General features: G+C 48.0%; 1 protein-coding gene across 1 annotated transcript in view; it reads left to right on the top strand.

Annotated features, from left to right (window-relative positions):
- The window catches only part of PRKCH (protein kinase C eta), a 125,574-nt gene that overhangs the window by 30,756 nt on the left and 80,850 nt on the right, over positions 1 to 13,968 (top strand). The window lies entirely within an intron of this gene.

Genomic DNA, 13,968 nt, shown 5'->3' with positions numbered 1-13,968 from the left:
CCTCTTGTTCTGCCCCAGAAACTGATTGCTCGGCATGAAGGCTGTGCCGGGGGCTGCGGCATGGGCAGCCCACCCCGCCGTGCTCTGTCTTGGATGTGAGGAGGATGCAAGCTGGAGGGGTGCTTTCTTCAAGGGTTACGGGGAGCTCTGATCTCCTGCCTAGCAGTTCCCCTAGCTCACACCTTGCGCTGGGTGCCCAGGCCTGCCTTTGTTTTTCAAATGCGGGTTTGAATACAAGCTTGTGCTTTACCTGGACGCTTTTGGGGAGCTGTCTCCCTCTTGCTTTGCTGGTAGCCTGATGTGTGCTAGGGCCTGGGCAGCTGCTTGATGGGGAGCTGCTGCATCAGAGGAACTGGTGAAACTTTTGATTTTCTTTGGGTGGTTTATACCCCAGGAGTGCTCTGCTCCTGGCAAGATAGCTGTGGGCTTTTAATCCGGTCTGTAATCGGCTGAGCCACAGCTGAGGGCCCAGCAAGGGTTTGCAGGGAGACAGCATCCTCCTCCTCCTCCACAGCAGCAGCACCCCGAGCCCCATGGCGTGGGAGCGGTGGCAGGGTTTGCAGACATCCTTCCCTGTGTGCAGCTAGGAACCATGGGCAAGGTGTAATCCTGCTTGCAGGAGGTGTGTTAGGGGGGAGACGTGAACAGAAAGCCTGTCTGGCTTTGACTCCTAGGGAAACGTGTGTTCTTGGAGAGATGGAGAAGACGTGGAGTATCACACCTTGGCTCTGCAGCAGGGCAGAGAGGACCAGAACTCGCTTTTCCTGTGAAGCTCCCTTTCCATGTAAAGCTGGACAGGCCACATAACATCACTACAACTTTCAGTTCTTTATCTGTCAAGTAGGAATGTGTGTTTTTTCTCTGCCTAGGTGTCAACTCTGGGGATTGGAAACTGCTCTCACATTTATCCATGTGTAAAATGTTAACAGATCATTTACCCTTTCTCCTCTTGAGAGATGCTCCTTATAACTGTACTTTGACAGGGAGACATGAAGATTACTTTTTCAAGTTAACTTGGGAAAAGCTTTCTATTTGTAACCAGGGAACAGGGAGAGTGCAAAGGTGTGCAAGGGAAATGTGGAGGAGTTTTTTTGCAGGTCCAGAGGTCATGGCTCTTAGACAACAATAGGGGTGAAAAGGACATTGAAATTGTCTTTAATTGGTATGATACAGCCATGATGATGGAGAGAGTTATATTGAGATCAAGAAACTAGAGGGCTTTTACTGACCAGTATGCCAGTTTGTATCCACATGCAAGCATGTCACGCTTGGCTGTTTAAAGCAGAGTCGAGCAGGGATGGTGGGCTTGACCATAAATCCAAAGCGTGGTTCAAACTCATGCTGGTGGCTAAGCGTTAAGGCATGTTGCTAACAAGGTCTCAAAGACGAGAGATGGAGAGCTCAAATGTTTGTACTGCTGCTGCTTTCCGAGGAAAATGGGAGATGTTGGAAATAGTTTACTTCTCTTTCCTCTCTCATTATTGAGGATGTGTGGACTTACAGAACAGGAAGATCAAAGGGTTTTTCTTGGCTGGTTAGTCTCATGTGTGGTCACATTTAGAGTTTCCAAGAATAGACATAATCCAGGGCAAGCCTGAGTGCAGATACTAACTTCTCCCAATTGTTGGATAGTGGAGGCATCAGTCAGGGAGGAGTTTCCTTCTGAAAAACAGTGAGGTCTCTTTCATAACATCATGTTTTATTCTGTTTTTCTCTCTTTTTTGCTGGAAATGTGAAGGCTCAGAATTGTATTTGAAATTTAAATTTTTTGGGAAGAAGTCAGAGAATAACTCGCAACCTGAAAGCACAAAAAGTGGCTTCCTGCTTGTTTGCCCTAATCTGGGGGGCAGCTGCTGCCACATCCTCCCTGCTAGTTATGGCTAACACGGCAGAGACTGCTCGAAGGCTGTGTGTGTCTATGGGTACACAGAAAACCCAACTGCCTAGGTTAGTAGTTCATGTTAGACCCCATCAGGGTAGCACGTAGACCCATGTGGAGTTTCATCAATATGATGATTAGGAATTTTTATCATTTTCTTGTGACTTATAAATGGTTAAATGTGTAACTCCGGTGCGTTTCCTGCTCTGAAAAGGATCCAGAAAGGATGACATGGTGCTGCAAAAAAAGCCAGACAAAAGAGCAGTGTGGCAGTGGCTGTGGACTGACTCTTCGAGACACCGACACGCTTTTTTAGTAGCTCTTGCCTCACTGCTTTCGGTAGGATGTAGGGATAGATGGATAACATGATGAATGTGCGGTGTGGTTGACACGCTGGAGGGAAGGGATGCCATCCAGAGGGACCTTGACAGGCTTGAGAGCTGGGCCTGTGGCAACCACATGAAGTTCAACAAGGCCAAGTGCAAGGGCCTGCATGTGGGTCGGGGCAATCCCAAGCACAAATACAGGCTGGATGGAGAATGGATTGAGAGCAGCCCTGAGGAGAAGGACTTGGGGGTGATGGTTGATGAGAAGCTCAATATGAGCAAGCAGTGTGTGCTTGCAGCCCAGAAGGCCAACCGTATCCTGGGCTGCATCAAAAGAAGTGTGGCCAGCAGGTCGAGGGAGGTGATTCTGCCCCTTTATTCCGCTCTTGTGAGACCCCACCTGGAGCACTGTGTTCAGCTCTGGGGCCCCCAACATAAGAAGGACATGGAGTTGTTGGAGCGAGTCCAGAGGAGGGCCACAAAGATGATCAGAGGGCTGGAGCACCTCTGCTATGGAGACAGGCTGAGAGAGTTGGGGCTGTTCAGCCTGGAGAAGAGAAGGCTCCAGGGAGACCTTATAGCAGCCTTCCAGTACCTAAAGGGGACCTACAGGAAAGCTGGAGAGGGGCTTTTTACAAGGGCAAGTAGTGACAGGACGAGGGGGAATGGTTTTAAACTGAAAGAGGGTAGATTTAGATTAGATATGAGGAAGAAATTCTTTCCTGTGAGAGTGATGAGACACTGGCACAGGTTGCCCAGAGAAGCTGTGGCTGCCCCCTCCCTGGCAGTGTTCAAGGCCAGGTTGGATGAGGCTTTGAGCAACCTGGTCTGGTGGAAGGCATCCCTGCCTGTGGCAGGGGGGTTGGAACTAGATGATCTTTAAGGTCCCTTCCAACCCAAACCATTCTATGATTCTATGAGGTCGGTCTGAACCGTGGGGAGCATCTTCCTTTGAAAAGCCTCTGAGAGCTCCACTAAGCAAAGATTGGAGGGTCAGTGCCTGCTGCTGGTCCTCACTCTGCCAACACGTGATTCATCTCAGAGAGGTTTTTGGCCAAGCTAGTTGGTTTGTTTATGGAAGCAGCCACATTCACAGGGTCTCAGTCATCATCGTCTAACTCCGGTAAAGTGAAAGCCCAAAAAGTGGCTAAAGATCGGGGAGGAGAAGGAAAAAAAAACCCCAAACCAAGCAAACAAACAAACCTGAGATGGTAGGTCCACCTCACCCTGTATCATTTTGTTGTCCTAGAAAGCTTACCCAAAATAGACGGTTCCAGTGACGTTGGCAGCATGTACTTCCTTTAGCTTTGGGGACTAGTGGTATTTTTGTTTGATCAAAAGTTCTTTTGACCAAAAGTTTAATTTGGTTCTCCTTACCTGTGGCGGGGATGGGGGAGAAGGGTGGCACTCCTGCGAGGGGCACAGCGTGTCCGACAGAAGCATTTGTGTACCGTCAGGACGAGCACAGTATAGAAAACATACAGGAGGAAACAGGTTAGTCCTTTGTAGGTTCCTGTATGGCTCTTCTGTCCATCAGTGTTAACCTGCTGTTTTGAGGCAGGGAAGTACACCTGTTTCACGTGTTAAAAATAAGTGTAATTTTTCAGGAAGAGAAAGGAATGGAGCAATAGGAACCGAGGAAGGTTGAGTGAAATTATCCCTGCCTGTCTTTATTTTCTCTGCTGGATGTATTTGTTGCTGTGCTAAGCTGTATCTGATTATATTAACTCCCCTCATTCAGCTGATATTTCCTGTGTAAAGCGACCAGTGCAAAATGAAAATGAAAATCTCCTTACCTCGGGAGGAGATTACCTCTCCAAGCATGACCGTGTCTCTGCTGGTGGTGCTGGGTCCCGGTGGCGCCAGCACCCAGCTGGGCTGGAGGGAAGCACCCTCTCCTCCAGCCATTTCCCTTGTTGACCCACGAGCTGTTTCACTCCAGGCTGTTTTCTGGAGAAGGTGAGGGCTGACTTCTGCCTGCCAGGCTTCAGGCATTGCTTGGGGGTTGATTTTCTGCCACCACCTCCCTCCCTCCCTCAAAGGATTTTATTCAATCTTTACTGGGTTTTCTTTACTTAACCCTGCCTGGTAATGGGAATTTTTTTCCAAGTCATCAAAATTATGATTTCTTTTAAAATTTCCTTATTGTTTTTAACCTGTATATTACTGGTTTTGTTGCTGATGGAGTCTTTAGCATTTAATTCCCCTCTCTCTTTCTCTCTTTGTGTCTCCTTGCCCCTTTCTCCTTTCGAAAAACCAAATGTGGCTTCTCTGAGAGATCTGTCTTTGCACTGGATGCGCCTCATCCAAGAACACGAGTCACGTTTCCAGCTGAGGAGCTGGAGATGGGAGCAGGGTGCAGCGTGCTGTGTGTGGGACCAAGCAAGGCTGTAGCTGTCAGAAGGCCGTTCAGCTCTGCGCAGCCCTGGGGACCACAGGAGCTGTGGTTTAACTGAGCTGTTGGTGTCCTGCCTCCCTCCCTGTGATCACCTATGTGTGTGCCAGGATTTCTGAGACAATCCACAAGATCTCAGCTTTGTTTTGAGATTCCTTTAAAGGAAAATTTCTGCTTTATTGCTCTCTAAAATAGGTAGTGCTGCGCAGGGTGTAAGGTTCCCTAATGATGTTCCTCTTCTCCTAGCCTTGGCCGTAACCATTTCCAGGTGGGCAGCTTCTGAGTAGGGTCGTCTTCCTCGCCACTCCTGGAAAGCACCTGGGAGCACCCTGTCAGGGAGACACCATTGACCAAGGGCCATTGCAGTTCTCCAGCATGGTGTGGCCGAGTACCATTTCTCTGTGCTCTCCCAGGGTGTCATCTAGGTCCCCATGGCTCTGGTTGAAGGTGACCTGGTGCTTCTGAGGAGACTCTGTCTTTGGGGCTTGTGTTGTTCATAGCAAGTGACTCTGATGCTACCAGGATGCCCCATCGGGTGTTGCACAGTTGGTGTCAGTGGCACGAATTCAGACCCGCTCTCCACTCCTTGTCTCTCTTTGCCACTGAATACCGGTTTCAGCTGTGAAAGAGAAAGCCCTGAATTACTTTCTTCTTGGGCAAGGGGTGATTGATTTGAAATAAAAAGCCTTGCAGTGAGTGTGGGTGAACTGCTTCTGTTGCTGGTGCTTCTGGATACCCGTGAGAAGTTAGTAGAGATACTCAAGAGCAGGTAATCATGCATGGGTCAGGGTGTTTTGCTGCAGCGAGGCCAGACTGGGCACTGAGAGTCCCCAGGTATGCGCCTGAAGGACAGCATGGACCTCTCTCCCTTGCAATACTGAAGTCCCAGAGCAAGCCAAGTCCCCTTGCAGCTTTGCCTGCAAAGTGCATTGCTGTGCCCTCAGTTTGCCACCTCTCTTGTTATTTGCTCTTTTTAATTTTGAGCAAAGCTAATGAAATTAATACAAATAAATTATTTAACTGAATTAATAAATTAAGCAAGCCCTGTAGAAAACAAAGTGCTTCTATTTTAGTGCTTTGAACTCTTGCAATTTGCCTTATTTTTAATTTTTTTTTTCACATTGTCACTCAAAGTGATAATTCTTGCTTGAAGTTCAATTTTAATTTCATCCTTGTGAGGTAAGTAATGGTTGTTTCTTTTCTTTCAGTGTCAGGAAAGACAAAGACAAATGCGAGTTCTGGGCAAGAAATAGAACAACGAGAATATTGAAAAGCCAAGAGACTTAGTAGAGCAGATATAGCATCCATTCCTAAATATTTAATGTTGGTAGGCTGTGCAGTGGCAAGGAAGCCTGAACCTGCCTCTAGAGCAGGAAATGCTGCTTTAGTTTGCAGCTGTCGCCTCCTGTGGTTGGGATGGTTTGTTCTCAAGCACGAAGACTCAGTCTTTTGCTGTCGTTTTTCTTCAAATACATTTTTCTAACATGAAGTGCTTTTTATCTTAAGAAATAGCATTTCATCAGACAGGCATCAGTAAAGATCTGCAGCCTTAAAGCCTCAAATGGTGTATAGGTGTTTTGCTACAAAGGTCCTTGCTCTGTACTGTAATGTAGCTCCTCAGTCCCACAAAACTTCTATTTAAAGGTACGTTATTAGGTTCTTGCACAAGAGAGAGAAAAAAGATATTTGCCGGTCCTCTGTAAACTGCAATAATGACCGTTTTCAGCCTGTTTTTCATAGTTAAGGGAATAATTATTGGAAACTAGGAACCAGGAATGAAAAATGCCCTGTTCTTCTCCCTTGGCTAGTTGGGCCACTCTTCTGTTTTGGGTTACTGTCCCAAGCAGAATTTTAAGGCATGTAGTAGACACCGTCCAGAGAACCTCCTGATCTGAACAGGCAACATCAGTGCAGAACAGGGTAAAGAAAGTTTTGCTGTCTTTGGTTCACAAGCTGAGAACATGGAAGTCTTTAATGTCTAGCCCAAAGTCTTATGTGGCAGAGAGCAGCAGGAGACATGTTTTTCTATACCCCTGTCTTTTTTTCCAATGCCTATGCTTGTCACATATGTGCGTGCTGCAGGCAAGGGATTTCCAGGTGCACTTCATGTTGGTTCAACTCTGCATTTCCAGATGGAAATAAGTCAGAAAAATGTCGAGTCCCATGGGGGAGAAAATACACCCTAAATGCACCCTGGAGAAGACTGAGCCCTTGCAGAGACCAGGAATGTCATCCACAAATGCTGTGCATCTCTGCGTGGGAGGCAGGTGAACTTCAGTGGATTTCCAACATTGCTGGAAGATGTCAGTTGGGTTAAAAATTAAAAGGCAATTCTAGATGCTGATCTTGAAGTCCTGAGCAGGTATTGTTCTCCTGGAGGTCAGACTTTGCAAACCTGCACCCCAACGGAGATGTGTTAGCCAAGCCAACGGGAGCAAGAGCGGCTCTATCCTTGTCATGAAGCCTCCATGAGTTAAGCACAAGGGTGTCAAAGCTTCTCAGCAACACTGAAGATCTCAGGAGAGAATTTCAAAGTCAGAACTATGAAGAACCTCTTGGAGATCATTTTCACAGGAAGGGGCCTTTGGACATTCTGAGAAATGTCCTTTGGGCTGCGAGTTGCCATTAGGAGAAGGGGCTGTACTGCATCTTCCCAAGTGCTGCCTTTCATTTGTCCTGTTCAAGTTGACAGAGGCATGAGAAGGGGTCACTGTAATGAGAGACAGCCCAGCCTTGGAAGGTAGATGAAGTGTATGAACATGGGGATAATGAATAATCATTACTCTCTACAGTGGGAGGATAGTGTGAGCAATTTTTGTTAAAGTGAAGCCTTCAAAATTTAAATATTGCAGAGAAAACCCAAGTATTTTTGCACCCTGGCACTCTTATATCTCACATATGCTTCTCCTTCATTAAAAACAAAATAAAGAAAGAAAAGACAAGTTTGGTAGATTCTGAATTTTCACAGAAAAAAGGATTTCAGCAGGGGAAAGCAAACAACAAACCAACCTGTTTATTCTTGATTGCTGGAAGATCTAGGCCCTGGCAAATGAAGTGGTTTGGTTGGTGTTAAGGAGGGACTCTAATGCAGAGCCAGGAGGTGAACAGCACCCCAGCCCGCTGCATATCCATGAGACCACCTTTGTTTCTTGGAAAACCTTATTTCTTGGAGCTCCATTTGAGCTCCACAGCTATTGCAGTATGTCTAGTGCTGAGAGGTTTTTGGCAGTAATTCATGACTTGCCAAGATCTGCCAACTGCTTAGGTATCCAGAAGCTGTAAAAATACAACAAACAGCAATACCAGGGTTAACTTTACTTCCTCAGTGGGCTGTGTTTTGTCTGGGCTCTGAAACCTAGATATAAATATGCAAGCTTGCAATCTGCTCTGGGATTTCAGTGTTCCTGGCTGTAATGAGGAGCGGAGGTTTTTGCTTTATTTTAATGTGATTCCTGGAAGAAGTGACGGTGGTTCCCAGAGGAGCTTAAATCTATCTGCTTGGCCTTGGAGGCCAGCGCTGCGCTGGAGCGGGTGTTTGTGCTGCAAATGTGGGCTGGAAGGAGCAGAACATGAAGCCGTTGGAGGTCAGGACCATGATCCTGTGGCCAGGGATGATGATAGCAGCCCTGTCCCCAGCTGCTGCGCCCTGTGCTGGGGGATGCTGTTTCATGGCCATCTCCCTCTTCACCCACTGAGGTCAAGGGCACCTGGATGATGCCCTGGACTGGGACGAAGGGGGGGTGCCCCATACACCAGCACACCTCATGGCTGCACCTGAATTTCCTTAGACCACAATTTGCAAGGTACGTGACTGATGAAATAGATGAATGGTTGTCTGAAAGTCCCAGTAGTTTACCTAGGGTCACAATTTAAATTTGTAGCAGAAACTGGAGGAAAAAAACCCAACAAAACACCACCATTATTTTTTTTTTAACCTCACTTCCACTGACTACTAAATCAGGCTGTGCCCCATTTAATATCCAGGTCTGTCAATGCTGGCTGCTGGAGGAGAATCCTAATTTAGGTGGTACCACCACAGGCAAGGGTTTGCCTTGTGTTTGGGTGTCTGGCAGCCTTTTCTGTCAGGCATCCAGACGTCCCTGTCACCTGGCCGCTCTATGGGGCAGGGCTGGACTCAGTGTGTGAGCAGATCTGCTGGGCCTGTCGGCATGAGAGGATATGCAAAGTAACAAGATGCTGTTGTGCCACAGCACTTAATTACCTCAATTTACCTGGAAGGTATTTGTGCATCGTTAGGGCTTGCGAGGGGCAAAGTTCCCTGCAGCCCTGCAGACTTAAGGAGGACCAGCAGCGTCGGTCTGCTGTGTGTCGAGGATGTTGTTTGCAGCAGTCGATTCCTGCACCTCACTGGAACGGGGCAAAATCTCATGGATAGCCAAGCAGAATGGGGTCTTCAGCCTTAGACAAGCTGGCACGGAGCTGTAGGAAGCAGAGCTTGTCTTCTAGTGGTGCTTTTGGAGGCAAATCCTCATGCTCGCAATTTATATGCCCCTGTTTTGGGTTGTTCCTGAGCGTGTCCAGCATAAAAAGCTAAGTTTTCTGCTCTTCAATGCCAGCTGAAAAAGGTTTTTTTATTTTCTGGAGTGCTTCAGCTGAAATGAATCAGTTGTTTTCCAGAGTGAGATGCTGAATCAAAATACCGTTTTGAGCAAAGAGATCCTGATGTTGTTTTGCCAGGGCGACCTCAAGCTTGGCAGAGGAGAGGGTGGAAGGGCTGGGAGCCTCTTCTGACTCCGTTTGCCTTCTGCTGTCTTTGGGAAAATCTACCCATTTGTGATCTTCTGGGAGAAACTGCATGAGATCAGGGTGTCTTTGAGGGCTGTGGACATGACCTGCCCTGAGCAGGTTCCCACCTCGGTGACAGTGCCCTCCTGGCAATGCTGACACTGCTGGCCATTGCAGATACGGGACTGAGGCGGTTTCATGATTGAGGGTAAATCCGTTTGTCTGAAAAGGATGCTCTCGGGTTTCCCTTGGGGTGGCCTCGTGTGGGGCCAGTTCTACACCCGCTGGCTGGACCTGGGGAGCTGAGCAAATCTGGAGCAGGGCTGTGGGTTGGTTTTGGGCCAGATCCGTCCTCTGGTTGAGCTCAGCACTGGCTGGGTGTGCTGCAGGCAGGGCAGGAGGGAGGAAGGCAGGAGGTCTGGCTGAGCAGTTGTCCTGCTCTCCATGTCCTGTCTGCTGGGACACAGGGCAAGGACAGTGAATGGTGGAAACCCTGGGGAAAGTTACTTGGAGAAGGAATAGAGCCATAAGGGTCTAGACGAAGGACAGAGAAGAAATATAAGGAGAGACAGAAGGAAGTAGGAGACTGGGCTGGGGAGTGGTGATGGGTGGATGTGGGCAGGAGCTGTAAGGAAGAAGTAGCTTAAAGGAGCTCAAAGGGTTGAAGAAGGTGGGAAGAGGAGAATATGGACAGATGGGTGGTAGAGGAGCTGCAGGGGATGAGGAAATGCTGCAGCAGAAGAGATGTGACCAGCAAAACCCGTTTCTTGCTTGAATCTGGAACCAAGTTTTTAGTCACAGAATCTCAGCTCTTTTCTGCCGTCTAGCTGTCAGACTGTTGAGCAAGCCTGGCCATCCGTTGCTAGTGCTGGCTCTGCACAGCAGAGCATAATACTTTTCTGTGAGGCTGTTAGGGCCGTCCTCTCTCCCTGGAGCTGTGTGTCTGAGACCACAGCTGTGCTGGTGAACCAGGACCCAGGAGAGGGAAGGCTGCTCCAATTCCAGTGCATGAACTTATTTCCAGGAATAGTTTTTTTTGTTTAGAAAACTTAGGAAACTGTCTTAAAGCCAGAAACTTTTTCATTTGAAGGATATGACTAATGTTAGAAAATCAAACTCTTGGAAGTCTGGAAATGGAGCTGTTGGAGCGAGTCCAGAGGAGGGCCACAAAGGTGATCAGAGGGCTGGAGCACCTCTCCTGTGAAGACAGGCTGAGAGAGTTGGGGCTGTTCAGCCTGGAGAAGAGGAGGCTCCAGGGAGACCTTATAGCAGCCTTCCAGTACCTGAAGGGGACCTACAGGAAAGCTGGAGAGGGACTTTTTACAAGGCCATGTAGTGATAGGATGAGCAGGAAAGGTTTTAAACCGAAAGAGGATAGATTTAAATTCGATATTAGGAAGAAATTCTTTGCTGTGAGGGTGGTGAGACACTGGCCCAGGTTGCCCAGAGAAGCTGTGGCTGCCCCCTCCCTGGCAGTGTTCAAGGCCAGGTTGGATGAGGCTTTGAGCAACCTGGTCTGGTGGAAGGTGTCCCTGGCTGTGGCAGGGGGGTTGGAATAGATGATCTTTAAGGTCCCTTCCAACCCAAACCATTCTATGATTCTATGAAATGCTGAATTTTTATGTCTAAAACTTGACCTTCCTATATGTTTATGACACAGTCTTGTAGATCACACTTGCAGATCGGCAAGAACAAAGCCAGAAAGATGTTTATCTTCCAGCCTGCCCAGCTCAGAGTACTTAAGTGGTGGGTGAGGAATCTGGGGCCCCAGTCTGGTCCTACGCACATTTTTGCCTGCATTGTCTCTGTATTTCACCTGTGAACGTGGGGTAAGGCGAGAAGAACAAGTCCTTCAGAGAGACTCCAATGTTGCATCCAAAAGGGCTGGTGATAACCTGCACATCAGGGTCATTGCACACCTTACCTATAGAGGCATCCTATGTTCCTGCAGTGGGCACGTAGGGCTGGGTCCAGCAGCACACATGTCTTCGGGCTGTGCTGTAAGGAGGAGTGCAGAGCCTGGATGCTAGGGACATGGACCCTGCAGAAGGCACAACAAAGTCTGGCTGATTTTCTTCCCAGATTGCTTTCACACCCCACATTGGGCCAACACAGCTGTTTATGGGGTGCATGGCAAACCAGATCTGGGAATGGATCTGGCTGGAAAATGACTATGTGGAAGGGAGTGCTGGAAGGAAGGTAGAGTGCCGTTTGGGGGAAGAACTGCTTAAATTGGTGTAAGGGCTGTTGTGAGCATCAAATCACAGTCTGGCTTTCATCTTGTGTCATTTGTGCCTAAACAAATTCCATCCCTGTGTGCTCCTTCTCCATTGAGGCACTAGGAAAAAAGATGACAGGAGGTGCAGGTTTAGGTGACTCTCAAAGCTACTTGAGAAAGTGACTTTCTTTCTGCTCACCCACCTCTACTTCTTCGTTAATTGAGAGGAGTGAGATGGGAGAGCCCGTGGGGAGGCAAAATATGTACTTATTACTGCTGCTCTTACACCTGATGGAAAGGGCCACCCATATGCAAGAATAAAATTGGTTAGAGGAGCTGGTGGCTGTTACAGAGCTGGTGAAACTGGCAGGGCCCTTCCCTCTCTCTACGTACTGAGAGATCCTGAGCCAAGGCAAGCAGCACCCTCTCCATGTGGCACCCAGCGTTTTTAAAGCTGTGTTTGTATGGATTTGGTACATCTGCTTTTGAAATCTCAGAAATGGAGAAATATGTATTGCAGTGTGAAAACCCTGTTGGGGAGGAGATGGGGAAGGGGGGTGGATCAGATCTAGCTGTGTTAGCTGAATGGGAGGCTGTCAGGGACAACTGTGTTTTCCGAAAGCGCCGCTCCTCCTGGCCTGCAGCCCTTGGGAAATCCCTCTGGGAAATAATAATAATCTGCCAGCACTAGGTGCATTGCAAAGCTGTAATGGTCTGTGCCATCTGCAGAAGCAATTTAGGACGGGCTATGCAATGAAGCCAAGTGTGATTCCTAGCCTGGGCGCTTGAGCACTGAGTATTTCCTTGCCACGTTACCAAGGCAGGGACTGTCTTGATGAGAAGAGGTGCTGCCTTTTGGCAGATATCTTCATGGTAGCAATAAGCTTGGAATACAAGAGGCTGAATTTATTTTCGACAGACGCTTCGCTGCTGCAGCGCCTTGCTCAGCCCATGGTGTGTGGGAATCTGTGTGGGAGAGCAACATGGTAAACAACCTGCTTTTTAAGGCTGTTGCAATTAAAGAACTTATTAGCAAGCTGCCACATGGAAATCCCAAGAGTACCTGGGATCGGCTCTTTAGTCAGAGCTGAGTATGCAGCCGGACCACTTGGGCTGGGTCTATGTGGCTGTTGGGTGACCAGTCGACCAGGAGAATCCAGGTGTTGCAGGGAGGTGATTCAGGTGTTGGCCATCCTCCAAGGGGAGCACAAGGCCAGTGCACCTGCAGGGACCGAGGAAAGGCTGAGGTGTTGCACGACAGCAGTCGGAGGCCCCAACAGCAGAAAAAGGGGAGTGTTTAACTTGTCCTACTTAATTAGCTCTCCCAATTAGTTTGTTCCTTACTAGATTGCACTTTGGATTACAGTTTGCTTTCCCACTGAGAGGTGCAGTGCCCTTGGTGGGGAACGCTTGAGGTTTTGTCCTAGGGATGGCTGCTGTGTTGAGGAATGTGGTTGCCGTTTGTGGAACTGCTGCAAAACTGTGGGTCCTTCTGGATACAAGCTGCTTGATGGTCCCATGTCAACCGGCTTTCTGTTGATCCTGGTTTCTTTGTGCATTTTGCCTCATGTTACATAAAGAATGTAGACTGGATATCAGGAAAAATTTCTTCACCGAAAGGGTTATCAAGCATTGGAACAGGCTGCCCAGGGAAGTGGTGGAGTCACCATCCCTGGAGGTGTTTAAAAGACGAGTAGATGTGGTGCTTAGGGACATGGTTTAGTGGTGGGCTTGGTAGTGTTAGGTTAATGGTTGGACTTGGTGGTCTTAAAGGTCCTTTCCAACCAAAACGATTCTGTGATTCTATGAATGTTTTCCTCGTGCTCCTTCTTTGAGACAGATGTTAAGCCCGTATCTCTGGAAAAGTTGCACTGCCTAAACATAAAGGTATGAATTTTAAGCAGATTTAGTTGAGTGTAAAACCTTGTGTGGACACTCTTGTTTTAATACTGAAGCAGCTGATTTTAATTCTGAAGCTGGCCACATAGCCCCAAAGAAGCATGTCCCCAGAGCATCTACTGAAAAATAGCTTTAAACTACATCTGGTTAAAAATAGGTTTAACTTAGAGCTCGTGCTTCCCTGTGTGGGTAGGGCCTCCAAGCAGCATGTTGTGATACTTACTATGGAGCCACCTATGAGCATGCGAGTTGCTGATGGTTATAACATGCCTGAGCCCTGAGGCATCGGGAGCAGGGGAAGGTTCGGGATCTCCCTGCTCTTTGCCCAACCTACCATTTCTGTATTTCTCAAGGATTTTGCACAGGTGCTGGTAGCTTTGACCTATAAATGCTGTCACTCCGTTAGTGCTGCTTCTGCTCTGTAGCCAGTGTAGTTGGAAATCTTCTAAAATGTATGGTGCAGAGGGCTTCTGGCACATGAATTAATCATGGAAAAGATCAAAGT

Source organism: Nyctibius grandis, chromosome 4 (assembly GCF_013368605.1).
Source record: "Nyctibius grandis isolate bNycGra1 chromosome 4, bNycGra1.pri, whole genome shotgun sequence".
NCBI lineage: Eukaryota > Metazoa > Chordata > Aves > Nyctibiiformes > Nyctibiidae > Nyctibius > Nyctibius grandis.
Note: the sequence above shows the minus strand (reverse complement) of the source record. Positions and strands in the feature narration are given on the sequence as shown.